Here is a 6682-nt window from a genome sequence, read left to right as displayed (position 1 = left end):
GAGAAAAAAGAGAAATCTTTATCATTGGGGTGTTTATATCTCCAAATATCGACAAGACGATATTCTAATAAAAAAGAGTTAATACAAGCTGCCGCTTTATTAGGAAGCGACGGATTGGTTAATGACCTGTCAATCACCTGATTTAAGCTACAATTGAAGTCACCACCCATGATCAGCTGAGATTCATTGAGATTCGGTAACTCTGAAAAATGTTTCTTGAAAAAATATGAATTATCTACATTAGGTGCGTATACACACACCAAAGCTACCTTTTGCTCGCATAATAAGCCAGTAACAATTAAATATCTTCCAATCATATCAATAGTTGTATTAAAGTGTACAAAAGGAATTTTGGGACTAAGAAATATAGAAACGCCTCTTGTTTTACTATCCGACAGCGAATTAAATAGAGGTTCTTTCCAGAAGCGGAAGAACCTATCCTCATCCTGTTTTCGTATATGATTTTCTTGCGCAAAAATAATATCAGCATTAAGTGTTTTTAATTTCTTTAAAATCTTTTTACCCTTAATGGGGTGATTGACACCGTTCCAATTCCAAGATATTATATTGATTTTATTAACATCCATTTTTAAGATTGAGTTGAATATTATATAAAAGAAATGTTACGCAAGTACAGATTAAACCAAAAGGCGCGGGTACAACCAGAAGGAGTGACGTATTTACGAAAGAGAAATCCATCAAAAGAACTGCCCAATCAAGAAAAGAACCTACCCTAATAGACCCCTCCCCCTCCCCCCACCCAAAAGATAGAAATGAAGGAACCAATAGGGTGGTCCCATGCTGACTAATAACCTTTGACCCTGTTCTCCATTTTGCTGCTCCTTACGAAAAGCAAAAATCCCACGGAAAATAGCCATAATAAAATGCACAAACTGAATTCAACTACTATAATGTTATGTCTAACATTAATAAAAACATAATCAACAACGGTCATCTTAGAATCAGCTAAAGTGGTTTAAACACATATTCAAAAGAAGGAATAAATCCGAGCAAATAATGTTACAAACAATATGCTTTCTCTCGAAAAAGAAAAGTAAATAAGTATATATATAACAGACCTAAAACTATAAGTATTGAAACAAATAAAAGAAATAAAAAGATTAATACACAACAGGTCCTACACGGACCACTAAAGTACAATACTATAAAGGTTCCCTACAAAACAGTTATATATGTACTAATTATTAATAAGGTAAAAAAAATTAAATCGACCACGTCCCATACCAGAGAATGAAAAGGTATAGCATGTACTTAACTCAAAAGCTCCATAAACAACTCATACAGCAGATACTTCAAAATTGCCTACTGAGTAATCGGTGTAACTTTAATATTTTATTCAGTAGGCTTAACTTTAAGGTTTTTAATATACACCCATCCCTCCTGAGGAGAGTAGATTCTCAATGATTGAGATTTTTCAGGAAAAATTGTCAGCTTTGCTGGAAAGCGAAGGGAGGGATTTAAATCTAATTTATACATTTCACTCATAATTTCTCGATATTTCTTTCTTTCGGAAAGATTTCGGGAGGATAATCTTCAACTATACGAATCTGTGTTGAATTAAAGAATAATTTCCGTTTCTTTTTGGCTTCTTGAAGAATAGCTTCTTTAGTCGTATAATAATGCAAAGAAAGTACAACTGCTTGAGGACGTAATTCGGCTGAACGCTAAGAAAATGGAATTCTGTGAGCTCTGTCGATTAAGGGACTAGCTTCGAGGGTCTCATTGAAAAGTGAGTACAGCATATCTGAAAAGAATGTTAGCAGATCGCCAGCTTCAGTATTTTCAGGCAGTCCCAGAATACGCAGATTCCTCCGACGCCCTCTACTATCTAAATCAACCATTCTTTTCTTCGTTTTAGATAGTTCCGAGGTAATTTCATTGATTTTCTTTTCCATCGAAGATATCTTCATTCCTTGATCTTTAATAGCTTGCTTGAATAAAACACGCTCACTCTCGATTCGGGTTGTAGTCTGCTGAAGTGTTTGAAGTTGAGAGTCCAAGTTTTTCAGAGAGTCTTGAATCGTAGAAATAGCTTTTTCGAGCTTCACGTTTGAACCGGCTAAATTATCAATTTTGATAATAAGCGATCCGAATTCCGACTTCATGTCTTGTATTGAAGAAGATATTCCTGCTAGTGTGATAGATTCCTCCGTTTTCTTGGTTTGTTCCGTTTGCTCCATTTCAGGGAAAGGCTTGCCGCTTCTCAGTTCAATACCAGAACGACGTTTTTCGGCCATTGTGATTAAGTCGTAAATCCTTCAGTAGAAATAATAAATCCTTCAGTAGAAGTAGTACATCATCAAAACTAAAAGGGATATAAAATATATTAAAAGAGAGAGAGCAGCTAGAAATGCGACCTACTCCATGTGCTACAAAATGGAGAATCTCGTCGTTTCCTACGAAGAAAGGACGGCAGTGCCTCGAGCTCCTTAAGAGTTTGCGAAGATTCGGCATGACATCTGAAACTTTGATAAACTTCTACAGATGTGCAGAGAAGAGAATATTAACTGCAGGCAAGTCTCTCTATCGGGAAACACTAATGCCCTTGAACGGAAAATCCTACAAAAGGTGCTGGATATGGCCCAGTCCATCGCGGCAAGGCCCTCCCCGCCATTGAGCACATATACACGAAACGCTGTCGCAAGAAAGCAACATCCATCATCATGGATCCCCGCCATCCAGGACATGCTCTCTTCTCGCCGATGTCATCGGGAAGAAGGTACAGAAACCTCAGGAGCTTCACAACCAGGTTTAGGAACAGTTATTACCCCTCCATCATCAGGCTCTTGAGCCAAGAAGAATAACTTCACTGAGCTTTACCTGCCCCGCATAGAAATGCTTCCGCAACCTGAAGATGCATTTTCAAGGACTCTTAATCTCATGTTATTGATATTTATTATTCTCTTATGCATTATATTTATTATTTCTTGCTTTTAGTATTTGCACAGTTTATGCACTAGTTGAACGCCCAAGTCGATGCAGTCTTTCATTGGTTGATTTGGTTATTATTCTATGTATGTATTGAATATGCTCGCAAAACAATGAATCGGAGTTGCATATGGTGACTTATGTACTTTGATAATGAATTTACTTTGAACTTTGAATTGTTCGTTGTAAATTGACCTGTAATTAGGCTAGGGTTAAATCGGTCGGTTGCTGGGCAGCGCGACCTGGTAGGTCTGACGATCCTGTTCCATACTGCATCTCGAAATAAATAGATAAAAATAAAATTGTGTATTCTATCTAAAGAAAGTAATACGGGTGCTGAAATCTGAATTTCGAACAGAAACGCTGGAACACAGCGATAACAGCAGCTATTGTTGAGTGTGAAAGCTGAAATGGTTTTAGAAATGTAGGAACAGTGTGACTAGATAACTGCGAGGGTGAGTGCTCTGTAAGTACACAGTCACGGTTTTTGTCCTTAGATTGCTAGGAGATCGGACTGAATCACGAAGACATAGAGCAATACAGCTCTAAAAAGGCCCTTCTGTCCATCTAGTCCATGTTGAAGTATTATTCTAACTAATGCCATCGACCCGCACCTGGACCACAGCCCTTCATATTCCTCCCATCCTAACTTCTCTAAACAGCTGCAATTGAACCCATAACCATCACTTCCTCTGGCAACTCGTTTCTCCACGGAGGGTGGGTAGTATCTGAGTGCGCTCTCGGTGGAGGTGATGGAATCAGGTACAATACCGTGTTACAGAGTCTTCCAGACAGGCTCATTAATAGACAAGGCACAGAATGGTAGGGTCCTAATCTGAATTGCTTAGATGACTGTAGAAGGGAAGCTTGGTTGCATGCACGTAGTTGGCCGATGCGCCCATTTAGCACGATCACACTGACTCTGCGACAAAAGATAGAACTGCATTAGATTTGTTTTCCACATTACTGCGTGCAAATCTTCATCGAATGTATAACTGAGACCTTCTAGGCAAACATAAGGGTCTTCAACTTGGAATAAGAACTGATGCTGCCACCCTTTTCTGAAATCTATTGCCTCCATCTCTTAAAATTACTTTTCTATTTCTTCATCCTTTTTCAGCATAATCGATAGTCCGGTTAAAAAAACACACAAACCTGCTCTCTATCCCGACGAGACTTTGCACCTGCACCAGGCTTGGAGCATGTGCTTTAACAGCCTCTCCCAACCCCGTCCCCACATCCCACGCGTGGTGGTTTAATCACAGGTCGACATTTCGTTATCCTGCACGCACCCCGAGCTGAGATGAAAGTATATGCATTGGTTTTAGGAACATTTCAATGATGGAGGCAAGTGAAGTTGAGTGAAGCGTGAAAGTAAGTTGCCAAACAATATCAAAGTCGATAGTAAAAGCTTTTACGAGTATGTAATAAATAAAACAGAGATGAAAGTGGATACCAGAGGACACAACCTAAGAATAGAGGAGCGTCTTTTTGGAACGCAGATGAGGAAGAATTTCTTTAACCAGAGAGTGGTGAATCTGTGGAATTCGTTGCCACAGGCACCTGCGGAGACCAAGCCTTTATGAACATTTAAGGCAGGGGTTAATCGATTATTGATTGGTCAAGGTGTGAAGGGATACAAGGGGAAAGCAGGAGATTGAGGCTGAGGAATGATGGATCAGCCATGATGTAATGGCAAAGCAGATTCGATTATTTAGCCAGAACGTGGAAGATTTGTGGTATTCATTGTATGTACGGCTGTGCAGGACGTCATTGAGTATATATGAGATTGTTGGGCTCTTGATTAGTCAAGGAATCAAACGTTACTGGAGAAGGCAGCAAAATAGGGTCGGGGTGGGGGGTTAATAAATTATCCATGATGGAATAACGGAGTAGACTGGATGGGCCAAATGGCCTGACTCCGATCCTATATCTCATGGTTTTATGGAGATTTGGTATGCATCACCACTTGGTAGGAAAGGGGATAATACGTCACACGCTTGAAATAAACTGCAAAGTAGTGTAAATGTAGTCAGCTCCATCATGGGCACCAGCCTCCATACTATCCAGGACATCTTCAAATGTCTTATGTCATCCAATGTCTTATGGTCTTTGGGAGTCAAGCATACCTTATATTTTACTTGTTCACGAGAGGAACAGCATGGACTCCTGTCGCCCACACTGCTGAACTCTGAACAGAAAATCATTATTTGCATACAGAATTGACCTATCAGTTGTGGATATTGATCATTGTAAAGTGTATATGTTTGAATTCCTTAACCGCAAGATAAATTACTATTCATAATAAACTCAATTGAAACTTCAGGAGGACAGCCTATTTCCCAACTACCTTGAAGTTACTAAAGACAGCAGAGTCTTAGATGTTGGGCATGTTTCACATCCCTTCAGTTCTATTATCTCGTCTGTCTCTGGCATTTCCCTCCCACCCTCATTGTGTAAAGAGATACTCTGCCTCAGGAAGACCTTTCTGGAAAAGTCTCACTACAGAGGCTTCACTCATTCGGCTTCAGAACATATTGCCGCTCTACCGACCCTATCTCGCCTGTAGTAAGCAGAGGCTTCTCCGGCAGTCTCACTCCAATGGTCACACTTGACTACAACTGCCCCAGGCTATCCTTGTCTTCCCATGACTTCCACAGTGGTCCAACCAGAGTTCAACAGAGCTGCAACATTACCTTGTACCCCTTGAGCTCGTCTTCATTCGTCACAGTACAAGGTGCAGGGATAGGGCCATCATGTACGATACTACACACAATTGTGCACAGTTCTGGTTGCCCAGTCAAGCAACGTATCGGGAAGTTGGAAAGAGTGTGGAAACAGGGCTATTACCGTAAAAGGAGGACATGAGTTATAAGGAGAAAGGGCACAGACAAGAACCATTTTCCCTGGAATGTAATAAGCTGAAGGTGACCATTTAGAAATATATAAGATCATGGGGTGTGGATCTGCTGGATGGTAACAACTAAGGGAGTCTGACTGGAGAATATAGCTTGAAACGATTTCCACGGGCGATCCTTTCCTACACGGAGGATAGTGGGTATATGGAATGAGCTGTCAGAGGAAGTAGTAGAAAGGTAAAAGACATTTGGATAGAAATGGTGTCGAGCAGGGGTGCCCAACCCTATGCTTAATGATATTGGTCATGACACAAAAAAAAGGTTGGGAATCCTGGTTTAGAGGAATATAGACCAAACATAGTCAAATGAGACGACCTCGGTTCTTGGTCAACATGAATGAGTTGGACCGAATGGTCTGTTTCTGTGCTGTGTAACTCTGTGACTTAGTGAGTGAAAGATGAGTAGGACTAGCAGCTCGCCACTCTGGCTGCAGAAAGTTAACATATGTGATACGGAGGCATGTAAGAGCAGAGCGGACTTTGCATTGATAAATCAGCCCATTAATGCAGTAATGAGGGAGGGTGTCTCAGAAGACTTTTCACATGGGTAGAGCTTAGAAATAAAAGGCCATATTCACGTTGCTGGGATTATACTGCAGGCCTGCCAACAACTGGTTGGAATTTAAGATGGAAGTGCTGGCAAATCACACAGATATGTAATGGAAATAAGGTTACTGCAGTCGGGCATTTCAACTTCCACAATATTAATCGGATCACTTTTGTGTGAAAGGATTAGAGGTGGGATTTTTAACCTGCAGTTTTGTGCCAGCAGTTTTCCTGGCTATAGGGCAGCGAGCTGCATTATGTGTCGGAGCG

Source organism: Hemitrygon akajei, chromosome 24, assembly GCF_048418815.1.
Source record: "Hemitrygon akajei chromosome 24, sHemAka1.3, whole genome shotgun sequence".
Classification (NCBI taxonomy): Eukaryota; Metazoa; Chordata; class Chondrichthyes; order Myliobatiformes; family Dasyatidae; genus Hemitrygon; species Hemitrygon akajei.
This window is presented reverse-complemented; position numbering follows the sequence as displayed.